We start from the raw sequence: 13,435 nt of genomic DNA, 5'->3' as shown, positions 1-13,435 counted from the left end.
GTCACCTCTGGCAAATGGGACAGAGGTTTGTGTAGGAGAGTATCACCTTTTACTTTATATTTAATATTTTTCTTTACTTCTTCCTTTTTTTTTTTTTTTTTTTTTTTGTTTATAGTGCTGGTCATGGAACCCAATAATACATGGTAGGCAAGAACTCTACCACTTAGCTACATCTTGAGCCCCAATTTTTTTTCTTTTCAAATGTTTTGTATTAAATTTCACCAAACAATATATTGCTTTCACTTTTTTTTTCTTTTGGTCAGGGGGTGCTGGGGATTGCCCAGTACCACCCCACCCAAACCCAGGGGCAATTTACTACTGACCTACATCCCAGTCCTTTTTACTTTGAGACAGGATTTCAATTAGTTGCTGAGACTGGCCTTGAATTTGAGATCTGCTTCAGCCTCCTGACTCACTGGGATTACTGGTATGCGCCACCATGCCTGGGTTTACTATGCCTTTTAAAAACCAAATTTTAAGGGCTGAGACTATAGCTCAGTGGTAGAGCAAATGCCTAGCATATGTGAGGCACTGGGTTTGAGTCTTAGCACCACATATAAACAAATAAAGTAAAGGTCCATTAACAACTAAAAAAATATTTTAAAAAATTTTTAGGAAAACTTTTTCTTTTTGACATTAATATCTCAGTTACACTTACGAAATGACCTGTTTTCACATATTTCTCATTATGCTCTTAAATGCTAACACAGAAAGTATAAAAAAATTAATGGTTAAAAATTATGAAAAAAAATCTTCATTAGTAAACTATGGATTTGAAAGCTAGGAAACTGAATAATCATGAAGAAGATACTAGAGGTACCTATTTTCAAAAATGCTACTTGAAGATATATAAAAATATTTTTCTATTCAAACAATTCTTTGTTTTGGAATTCTTTGTAACTACTTTAATCAATATATTTTTCTAATCCCTAATTATAACAAGGTTTCTTTTTTCATATTATTTTGATTATTCTGTTTATTCTGAAAACCTTTAAAGAAAGAACAAAGTAATAAAATTTCCTCTATTCACTAGACTTTATCTTTAATATTCTCATTCATCTTTATTTCTTTTTCTCCATTTTCTTACTTGTTTTTACTGCTTATAAAACTAAGACATATACATTATATTGTACATTCTCCTTTTAGTCAATATATATAAAATCTCCCATTTTGCTTCATAAATTTAATAAAGTTTAAAAAGTTTATATTCAAGTAATGTTTATAGTTCTATTGGGATAATTTCATGTAATCTACTATAATCTTTCATTCTTTTTAATCCCACAATGGTTTTGTACCTTATCCATTTAGCAACTAAATATTTTTGTGTTTAGCTGCTTCTTAACCACTACAGCCTTTATTGAGGACCTCATCTTTTTCTTTTTTTTTTCAGGTCTTTAGTATCTTTGTACTTTGCTTCCTATTAATTGTTCAAGTGATATACAAAGAAAGAAATATATTTTCTTCTAAGCCATAGCTCCTTAAATTATCAGTTTGGTACATATATTTATAGACTTTTTAAAAATTCATTTACCTTAATATGAGTATGGGTGGAAATGTTCCACTTTATGTTACACCATCATTAAGCAAAGCACTTTCCTTGTATTAAAACAACTCCCAATTAATGCCTGCTTCTGTCCTTTCACACACTTCTTTGTTGCGCTTTATTGCAATATTTCTATACAAATATGTTGCTTAATACTAGTTTTACTAAGGATTTGGCTTATTACTGAACAACTAAAACTGAGACTACCATTGTGTAAAAAACATTCTATTTTAACATAAAAATTCATAGAGAACTGAAACTAAAATTATAATGGAATTAAAAGTTTAACCAAAATTTTCCCATATTAGTGTTAACATATTCAGAATGATCACGGAATGAAGGTTTGCTTTTTTTCTTTCTGGGGTGTGTAGGGGTGTGTAGGGGTGTGTGTGTGTGTGTGTGTGTGTGTGTGTGTGTGTGTGTGTGTACATATACACATATGTTTCTGCAGTACTGGAGATTGGCCCTTTTAATGCTTTATTTTAAGACAGGTTCTTACTAAGTTGCCCAGGCTGGCCTTAAACTTGCAATCTTCTTGCCTCAGCCTTCTAAGTAGCTGTGATTACAGGCATGTGCCACCATGACTGGCATATTTATATAATTTTTAATATCTTTACTGACATATAACTTATAAACAATAAGTCATCTGTTCTAAGTATATAGTGATGCTTAGTAAATCTAGTAAATTTAAAAGTTATATAAAATCAACACAATCCAGTTTTAGAATATTTCCATCAATCAAATTCCTTGTGCCCAACTGTATGGATGTGCATTTTCTAGACACTTCATATTAATGGAAGGGATGAGTTTTTTCTGATATACTCAAGTGTCAGATTTGATAGGAAGAAAAAACTTTTATTTTTTTTTGGCAGAAAAATTTTGCTGTTAAAATTCTTCCTAAAATTCATTAACAAGATTTGCTCATTTGGTAAGGGCAGTGTGAAAAAAAACTAAACTCCTTTTCCTCTTTTCCTTCCTTCCCTCCCTTTCTTCCTTTCACAAATTTACACTCTTGCAGTATTTAATGATCTTCACTCTCAACAGACCAGTTTCTGAGTATAGTACACATAGATGGTATGAGGAATGTGCCTTCCTTTATCAAGTCTATTACCTATCCAACATATGAACATATCATATCCTTGAGATATTTTAGTTTCTCCTAAATGTGGAATACATTTAAAAATATATTGATAAAGAATTCATTTAATACACACACATATCCTAAAATTTGGAATTCCATCTCTAAATGCAAATTCATCTTCCAAAAAACTTTGATGTCACTCTTAACTTCTCTCTCACAGTTCACAAAAAAATTCATAAGTAAATCCTGTTCATTTTTTCCTTCAAAATATACTCCAAATCTGAACATAAATATTAGTGATACCATGTATCATTTCCAATATGTTTTAAGCCACCATAATTTTTGCCTGGTTCATTATAAGACATATTTCACAACTTCAGCCTCAGCTTGGCATCTACCCTCAGCAGTCTATTTTTAGCATAGCAGCCAGACTAACATGAAAAACAGATCAAGTCAAAAGCCTCCAAAAGCTTTCCATTTTACTCAGGTCAAAAGCCAAAGTTTTTAGTGGGGACATCTTGGGAATTACAATTAATGTTTTCAACTTATGTATAACAACCTAATTTAACTTATAATATTAGGTAACCACTTAGAATATAACTAAAAATAGATACTAAACAGGAAAGAAAAAGGGAATCATATTGGTATACTATAAAACAACAACTAAATGGCTGGAAGTGTAGTTCAGTTGTAAAATACTTGCCAAGCAAGTACAAAGCACTGGCTTCAATCCCTAACACCACCAGAAGCAAACAAACAAAAACCAAGTAAACACAAAAACAGGCAGTAATGGAGGTACTAAGGAACAAAAACACAAGATACAGAAAACAACATGAAAGGATACTGTTAAGAAAACAAGTACAGAGGGGTGAAAATACCTGCAAATCATACAATAAGGAGTACATATAATAAAGAGTTAATATCCTGAATATATAAAGAACTCTCACAAACAACAACAAAAAGATAAATAATCCAATTTTAAAACAGGCAAAAGGACTTGAATACAATGCTCTAAAGAAGATACACAAATGGCTATTAAGCATATGAAAAGATGCTCAACATTAATCATTAGGAAAATACAAACCAAAACTACCACTTCACACCTAGGATGGTTGTATTTTAAAAAGTAGAAAATAACAAATGTTTGAGATGATGTGGAAAAATCTGAAAAGCTTATACATTACTGGTGGAAATATAAAATGATGATACTGCTGTGGAAAACAGCAGGAGAATTACTCAAAAGGTTAAAACATTTCATTAACATATGATTCAGCAATTCCATGTCTAGGTATATACTCAAAAGAACTGAAAGCAAGGCCAAGTCAGTGGTGCACACACTACTTGGGAGGCTGATGCAGGAGGATCACTAGTTCAAAGCCAGCCTGAGCAACTTAGCAAGACCCTATCTCAAAATAAAATTTAAAAAGGGCTAGGGATGTAGCTCAGTGATACAGCACTTGCCTAGGACATGCAAGGATCTGGGTTCACTCTCCAGTACTGCAAAAATAAAAATAAGATTAAGGAAAAAAAAAAAAAATAAGAAGAACAAGAGGAATTGAAAGCAAGGACTCGAGCAGAAACTTGTACATCAATTTTCATAGTTGCATTATTCGAAATAACCAAAAGTGAAAACAACCATAATGGTTATCAACAGATAAATGGATACATAAAAGTGGTATATATACTAAAACAGATTTCAGTCATAAAAAGGATTGAAGTACTGGTACATTCTACCACATGAATGAACCTTGAAAACATTAAATTAAGTGAAATAAGCTAGATACAAAAGGACAAATATTGTATGATTTCACTTATATGAAATATTGAGAATAGGCAAATTTATAGAAAGTAGATTAGAAGTTACTAGCTAACCAGGAAAAAGAATGGGAGATAGACTTCCAGTATAGGGTTACAGAAAAGTTTGGGAAATAGATCGTGGTGATGGCTACACAGCATTATGAGTGTACTTAATGCCAATGAGTTCTAATCCTAAAGTGTTTAAAATGGCACTTTGTTATATACATTTTACTATAACTTCTTTTTAAAATGTTAAAGTCCTTAAAATCATATCCAAACCTCCAAAAGTCCTTAAAATGTCCTATGAAGTCACAGGGACCTGGTGTCTCATTATCTCTGAACTCATCTCCAACCACTATTCCTCTGGCTTTCTCCACTTTCATGCCTCCTCCCTGATGTTTCTTGAACACACTGGCCATGGTAATGCTCACAGCACTTGCATTTGCTGATCCCTCTGCCTGAAGTGGTCTTGCCACTTATCTTCATGACTCACGTCTTCTCTCCTTTGTTTCTGTTCAAACATCAATCACCTTCTCTGTGAGGACTTCCCCATCTACCCCACCTAAAACTCCTAGTCTCTCCCCAAAAACTTTCTATTGCTCTTTTCCACTATGTGTTTCTCTATAGAATTTGAACTATCTTATATAATATATGCTTCATGGATTGTCAATCTCTTTCACTAGACTGTAAACACCATAGAGGCAGGAATTTTGAACTGTTTTGTTTACTGTTGTGTCCCTAAAATAGTGCCAGGCACATAGTAAGCAATCATTAAATAATTGTTAGATTAATAAATAGTAAATTATTCTGAATACTAATATTAGACTATTGATATAAGACTTGCTACTTCTTAAACCTTCAAAATTGGAGATAGCTCTATTTTCACTCTAAAGTCTATTCTATTCATCTAAATGCAATTAAAGCCCATTACTTTATTACTGACTTTACCCCCTTTGCTATGTTTAATTCAGCACTGAAAATCATTCTTACTATTCTTGTAAAGTTTTTTTTTTTTAATTGAAGTTTCCTTATTCACTTTAATAGATAAACAACTTATGTGCTGAAAAAGATTATATAATGATCAGTAAAGCAAGGCTTCTAGTTTCCAATGCAATTTTTTCTCTGTAGGAAATTTTCCTTCAATTTAAAAAAATTATTTTTAATTGATACATAAAAGATGAAAATTGTATATATTAATGAGGTACCTTGTGATGTTTTCCCTTAGTTTCCTTTTTTTTTTTTTTTCTGTACCAGGGATTGAACTCAGGAGCACTTAACTACTGAGCCATATTCCCAGCCCTTTTTATATTTTATTTAAAGACAGGGTCTCACTGAGTCGCTTAGAGCCTTGCTAAGTGGCTGAGGCTGGCTTCAAACTCCCAATCCTCCTGCCTCGGCCTCCCTAGTCCCTGGGATTGCAGGCATGCCATACGTGCTGCCATACCTGGCTTACCTTAGTTTCTTATTTTAAATTATTATGGTTTAAACTCCTACAGGATTTGAATCAGAGCGTCTTTAATTCTGTAAGTCATGAAGAACAATCAGTTGGTTGAAAGATATTTCAGTTTTGTTCAAATGGCCAAACTATATCCTACTTGCTCCCAAAACCTATTTCTTTCTGATTATCATAAGAGAACAAAGGGCACATACACAGGTAAAAGTCAATTTAAACAAACCATCAAACACACTTATAAGAAGCAAAACACATCAATGTGTCTCACTACCTAGAGCTCTTAAAGGTAACTATTATCTAAAAATCTGCTTCACATGATTATAAACTGCTTTGTGTAAGAAGTGCTATTGAGAGGAAGAGTTTGTGCTTTACTTCTAAGCACTCAGTGGGTCCAATCACATGAATTTATTTCCATCTATTAACTTCTACTCTTTTTAAATCATTATATTCTGGGTGTATGTCTTAAAAACAGCATATACATTTGTTTTGCCATTTAAAAATTTTTTGTTAATTTTTGTCTTTAACAAGATAATTTTGTACATTTAAAGTGGTTTATTAACACATCTGATCGATCCTTCCTTCCTTCCTTCCTTTCTTCCTTCATGTTCTTTTAACTGTATCTTCATGTATTCTTTCCCATTTCTACTCCCCACCATACTTATTTTGAAGTTACAGGTTCTATTATAGTAATGGCTACTCTAGTTAGGTTTGAAATACATATTAAATTTGACAAAGTCTAAAGTCAATGATCTTTTGTCTCCTCTTAAAAATTTAAGAACCTTAAAATACCTGAACTCTCATCAATTCCTCAAAACTTATATATTGCTGTCACCCAATATTTTAGTTTTATCCTATTTTCCCTTTTCAAAAATTAGTTATTTCTTGTAAACAGTCAATTTTGCTTAGGATTTCCCTAAATAAATATCATTATACTAATTCTTCCATCTTGCATCTCCAACTTTCCATGTGACAATCATGTTCCTTCTTCCTGAAGTTTAGCCTTGGTATGTGCTTCAAAAAGGAACTGTTTCTTATTAACCTTTTTTTGTTGTTTATCTGGAAATGTCTTTATTTTGTTCTCTTTCTTGAAAGACAGATTCGCTTTGTATAGAATTCTAGAGTTAAGGTTATTTTCCTCCATGCCCTTAAGATAATACACTCTTTCCCCCATTGTTGCTATGGAGAAGTCTTTTATTAACTGCCATTCCTTTACAGATGATCTGTCTTTTCTTTTTGACTGTTTTATAAATCTCTTTTTCTCTTCTGCATTTTTATATTGTTTTTATTGATAATTCTTTGAGCTTCTTCAAAGTACTGGTACTATTCAAGAATTCCCAAAAATTAAAACAAACCTCAGCCATTATCTCTTTTAATGTTCTCTCTTCTTTATTCTAACTTTCTGAAATTCTAATTAGATGTCTCTTATCTTGTACATTTTCCATATCTCAATCTTTTTGTCTCTCTGGAGAAAATTCAAGATAACTTTCTCTGATCTCTTTCAGTTCACTTTTTCTTCATTTGAGTCCAATCTGGTTATAGTCTATTCTTTTAATTTTAAAACATTTCTTATCTTAAAATATTTTTATGCTTACAGAAAAATTACAAAAATAGTAGAGACTCTCCGTATATTTGCCTCAGCTTTCTCTAAAGTTAACAATCCTACAATTATAGAAACCAGAAAATTAACATTCATGTAATCTATTATTTGTAGACCTTATTAAAATTTTGCCTATTACGATAGAATGCTTTTTCTAATCTAAGATCACACGTTGCAGTTAGTTTTTAATATCTCTGTACATACTTCCAATTTGACTGTTCTTCAATCTTTCTTATATTTCTTGATCCTGACAATTTTAAAGAGCACCTAGTAAGTTATCTTGTAGAATAGCCCACATTTTGCATTTGACTGATATTTTCTCATTATTAAATTGAGGCTATGCCTTTTAGGGAGACAAGGCTACAACACAAGGTTACTGTCCCCTTTTCTGGCATCATAATGGGGATAAATGATGTTGACATGTGTCTTTATTTGTAATGTTATCACTGATTACTTAGTTAAGGTATTATTTGCCAAGTTTCTCTATGTTACTATCTTTCCAATGTAATAAGCATTTTGTGAGAAGATATTTTCTGATCAAACTTTTACCAACTAATTTGAGCAACCTTTGATAATTCTTGTCTATAACAACTATTACTGTGGTGTTTATCTAAAGGCAGTTTTCTATTTCCATCACCGCTTCTACATTTGTTAATTGGAATTCCACTGTTAAAAAAGATTTGTTTATTCAGTTATTTACTTATGTCTGTATATAGTCACGGATATTTTATCCTACAGGTTAAAAATCTCTTATTCTCATTCTGTTACTCAACTTGTTCCAAATTTGGCTCTTGGGAGATCCTTCATATTAAGTCCTGAGTTCTTTTGCCATGTTCCATCATTTTTGTTTTATTTTTATAGCCTCACTGAAAGGTATTACATACCATCTAATTCATCCATTTTAAGTACATAATCCAGTGACTTTTAATAAATGTGTACAGTTATGCACCATAATCCAGTTTTAGAATACTTCCATTACTCCCAAAGTTTCCTGATGACCATTTGCAGTCAATTCCTGCTCCAATATCCAACCTGGTATAAATATTTACTTTCTGTGTCTTTAGTTATCTTGTTTAAAGTTAACATATACATGGAATGATGTAACAGGTAGTTTTATGAGTCTAATTTTTAAAAATATTTTTTTCAGATGTCAATGAGCCTTTATTTATTTATTTACATGAGGTGCTGAGGATCAAACCCAGAGCCTCACACATGCCAGGCAAGCACTCTACTACTGAGCCATAACCCCAGCCCAAGTCTGGTTTCTTTTGCTTAGCATAATATTTTGAAGTTCATTCATGTTATTATTTTTTTTTTCTTTTTAAATTGCTGAACAATACTCTGATCTTACCATATCTTAAGCATTTCCTTATTTATTGCACCACAGTGTTCGAGGTTCATCTTCCGTTTTCCTTTTCCAGGCCTGGAATCAACCATTTCTCACTCTATCCCTGGTTCTTCTTACTTATTCATTGCATTTTTATTTTTATTTCAATTCCATTTTTCAAATCTAGATGTACTAACTGGTCCCTTTTAAAATATGTTTGTTCTTGAAATGTTATTAGTTAGGGTAGACAGTAAAACCCCATAAACAAAGAAATCCTAAAATACATTGGCTTGAAGATTATATTTGACAACATGTTATTTTATTAGTTTCCTTCTCACACAATAGCCTAGAACTAGGCAGTGAACAACTGGAAAGGCAACTCAATACAGACTTTTCACTATATCCAAATTTGAGTTAGCTATCAGTACACGAGAAGGAGAAAAAGTGGGGAAAACACAGCCATTTTTTCCTTTTTTGTTTTCTTTTTTATTGTAGTTTTAGATGGTCAGAACACCTTTATTTTACTTATTTGTTTTCATGTGGTGCTGAGGATAGAACCCTGTGCTTCACACAAGGTAGATGAATGCCTTACCACTGAGCCATAACCTCAACCCCAGTAGAAACATTTTCCAGAATTTCCAGTCAGCCATTTGCTCCCTAACTTTATCAGTGTCTTTTCCTCTCTACAGGTTATGACTTTCTTAAAGGAAAAGAATATGCAAGGAGCTCAATGAAAGTATACTATTTTTAAAAAGTAATAGCTAACATTTATTAAGCAATATATTTTACATATGTAATGCCATTGAAATCTCACAACAATAAAGCCTTACAAGGCCAACTTATCTCATAAATTAAAAAAACAAACTAAGTTTAGAGAGCTTGTGTCACTTACCCAAAACCCTATAATTAATAACCCAATTCTAAGCTCTGGGCCACTATATTTTAAAATGAACATTTTCACCACACTTTAAATTCTTCTAAATTCAGAGTACATCTTAAGATTTTTAGCTATTACAAAAGCTGTAGTAGCACTACTAAGTGACAATAATGAGGCAACTGTAATTCCCTGTGGGTGCATAAAACTTGTAGAATTTGAGTTGGAAAAAAATCCTACAGACAATACTGACATACTCTTAACTAAAAACCAAACAATTGCTAAGAGAGAGTAAGGGGGAGGGATGCTTATCGACATTTTCAAAATGTACATCAAAAGCAGGTCAATGCAGCACAATGATGGTCCCCAACTTAAGATGATCCAACTTGTGATTTTTTTGTTTACAAGTGCAAAATCGATATGCATTCAGTATGAAATGAACTTAAAATTTTGATCTTCTCCCAGGCTAATAATAGATGGGAAGATATTCTCTTGAGATGCTGGGCAGTAGCAGCCAACCACAGCTCCCAGCCAGCCACAAGATCACAAGGATAAACAACAAATGTTTCTATATTGTACTTTTAATTACTAAGCTATCATGTTTAAGAAAGTAGATGCATTGCATACATTTTTTAAACTTTATGTATCAGGAGGCAACATCATAGCAAGGAAAGGAGCAGCTGTTATTGCAAACCTGATTCAAAAACTCTGCATTCATGGTTCTTGATTCTTAAAAACACAGCATAAAGACTCTATGTGCAAAAGCTGAATATCAATGATGATTAAGTCAAAAAGCAATTCAGAAGAGTTGGACTCTAAATGTAAGGGATGTTCGCAATTCCTTAACCAATTTATTTCACATATATTTCCATTTTCAGGTATGTACAAGTTATAAATAATACGATATAGATCATTAGTTGTGATAAAGTTCTAATAAATATAAAAGTTCTAAATGGTAAAAAGTTTTGGCAGTACATTTTTCTTTGAAGTAGTATATGAAATACATTACAACATGCTGTAACAAAACAACATTTACTAATTCACTAAGAAACCTTATCATCAAACTCCACTACATCATCAAAGAAATTTGGTTCCCTTCCCCAGCTCCATTTTCTGACCAAGAGCTTAATGCAGTTTGTAGGATAAACAATCTGACGATTAACCCAATATTACAGCTCTGCCATTTCCCTGACATTTTTTCAGATTCAGAAACTGTAATGTTTTTCTGCTAAATTTCCAATTTACCCAGCTATTGATTTTCTTTTTCTTTCTTTTTTGTGATGCTAAAGTTTAAACACATGGCTTCAAACTTTCTAAGCCAAGTGCTTTACCATTAAGTTATACCCCAAGACCCCAATTTTTATTTACATCTTAACCTATATACAATCAGTAAGGGCGAGGTAACAAGTAAAAATATTTTAGTTGTTGAAGTTACTTTCTTAAATGATCATTACTACCATGAAGATTTTTAGTAACAATTTATTTCTATGAGCATTTCCTGCTATTCAGAATTCTGGTGTTTCTAAATTTTCTTAATTTCTTTCCTTTTTAAATTTGTGATACTGGGGATGAAACCCTGGGCCTTGCACATGCTAAGCACGTGCTCTACCACTGAGTCACATCTCTGGTCCTTTTTATTGTTTATTTTGAGATCAGGTCTCACCTAAGTGGCCAAGGCTGACCTCAAACTTGTGATCCTCCTGCCTTAGCCTCTTGAGAGCTGGGATTACAGGTGTGCACCACCACACCTGGCTTCTAAGATTTCTTGATTGGGCAAATTTATTACAAATAAAAAGTTTAAAATAATGTAATTAAAAGTTACATTAATATAATCTATACTATCAAAAAATGGGGGCTGGGGAGATAGCTCAGTTGGTAGAGTGCTTGCCTTGCAAGCACAAGGCCCTGAGTTCAATCCCCAGTACCACCAAAAAAAAAAAAAAAATGGGATGAATAGCATGAATTAGATAAATTCTCTTTGTGGCTCTTCAAATTTTATCATTCTGAAAGTTCTCTAATAAACTATCTAATAAATTATTCTCATTTTTCTCCTTTACTAAATTGCTTAAAGGATGCCAGTAGGAAAAAACAATAAAAAATTCATATTTATTAATAAGTACTGAAATATGAGATTTTTTAGAAAGCAAGAATGTAGAAATAGCACTACAATTAGAAAACAAATGGGAAATTCTCAGTTATAAGACAGACTAATAAATATTTTAAAATAAAATATCTAAAATTTATCAAGAGGGAAGAAAGTACTTGCAACCCAGTTCAAATATTTGTTCCTATACTTCCATAATGAATGTTTTCCTTTGTAGATCTGGACAAACTCCCTTGTGAGCATCTCTATCAAAAGTTGACAGACCAAAGATTTATTTTCAAACATGGATCACAATGGAATATAAAGTTGATTTGATTTCTGCTATGCTACTCCTACAAAAATATTTCTGAAATTATTTTCTCAGGCATAGTTAATATGTTCACTGATTAAAAGATAAAATTATCAGCCAAAAAAATTGAACCATTATCCTAAATATTTTTAGAGATATTTTACCTAATTTGCCTATATTTATGATCACTTTCCTACATTTTATGTCATACTAACATTTGAAAATATAGCTTCTAAACTTTTCTACTAACTTTATTGAATTATAATTGATAGTTCAAAATTACAGCACTGTAATATCTAAGTTGCAAACTTGATATTTCGGCTTGTCCTTTTTTTTTTTTTTTTTTTTTTTGAGACAGGGTCTCACTAAATTGCTTAGGACTTTGCTAAATTGCTGAAGCTGGCCTTGAACTTGTGATCTCAGTCTCCTCAGTGGCTGGTATTACAGGTGTGTGATATCACACACACATATGATAATTTAATTCTGAAACACATATATACATTGTGAAATATCCGCCACAATCAAACTAATTAACATATCCATTACCTCACAAATGTAATTACATTCGTTAAAAAGTTCCTAAACTTTCATACCATACAGAACAGGATAAGTGTTTTAGTTTACACTGATTGAACTCTGGCCATAGAAGTACAAATAATAATTGGTGTCATCATACATGGTGGCATCCTGCCTTTGAACTTGTCATGTATTTAGAGATATTTAGAAAACGAGTGACTACTAGTGAATGTTTTCCTTCAAACATTAGATCTGGCTCATCAACAATTCCAGGTAACTAGGAATAAAAAATGTATTTGGACCATAATTCACCTTCAGGAGCTAAAACCATTTAAAAGAGTCATACCTTATACTTCTCTTTGCTATATATTCATAACTACCAGCTTACTTAGACGTTTTTAAGTCCTATGAGAAGTCAAAAGAAAAGAACATCTGAAAAAAGATCTTGAAGACTCTTAAATAGTAGTCTAGAAAAACTGACATGAAAAATAACTCATTGTAAGCTGCTTCTTTTTAGAAACATTAGATATGTTGTATTTAAAAAAAATAACTTGTCATAACTAATTTGTGCCCATGTTAGAAACTCTTCTAAAGTTACTTTTCAAATAGTCTCACAGGAGAGTTTTTCTACAGAAGTAATCCAAATTACTCCCATAGAAAGTGTCAACAGGGCTGGGGATGAGGCTCAGTGGTAGAGAGCTTGCCTAGCATGCACATGGCCTTGGAGTTTAACCCCCAACACTGCAAGAAAGGGACAGGGATGGAAGGGAAAGGGAGGGAAGGGAAAAAAAAAAACAGGAAGGAAAGGGGAGGGGACAGAAAGGAATGAGTCATTAAGACAAAAGGGCATGTGG

The 13,435-nt window shown here is 32.3% G+C and overlaps 1 protein-coding gene and 1 long non-coding RNA gene across 2 annotated transcripts in view; both read right to left on the bottom strand.

The window, feature by feature from the left end:
* The window catches only part of DNAJC1 (DnaJ heat shock protein family (Hsp40) member C1), a 196,437-nt gene that overhangs the window by 149,802 nt on the left and 33,200 nt on the right, over positions 1–13,435 (bottom strand). The window lies entirely within an intron of this gene.
* On the bottom strand, positions 1,924–12,877 carry LOC306641692. Its single transcript, XR_013758246.1, has 2 exons — positions 10,983–12,877; positions 1,924–10,938 (listed from the first exon to the last, which is right to left on the bottom strand). It is a non-coding gene; the product is annotated as an uncharacterized lncRNA (long non-coding RNA).

This window comes from Sciurus vulgaris (genome assembly GCF_902686455.1).
Source record: "Sciurus vulgaris genome assembly, chromosome: 12".
Lineage (NCBI taxonomy): Eukaryota > Metazoa > Chordata > Mammalia > Rodentia > Sciuridae > Sciurus > Sciurus vulgaris.
This window is presented reverse-complemented; position numbering and strand designations above follow the sequence as displayed.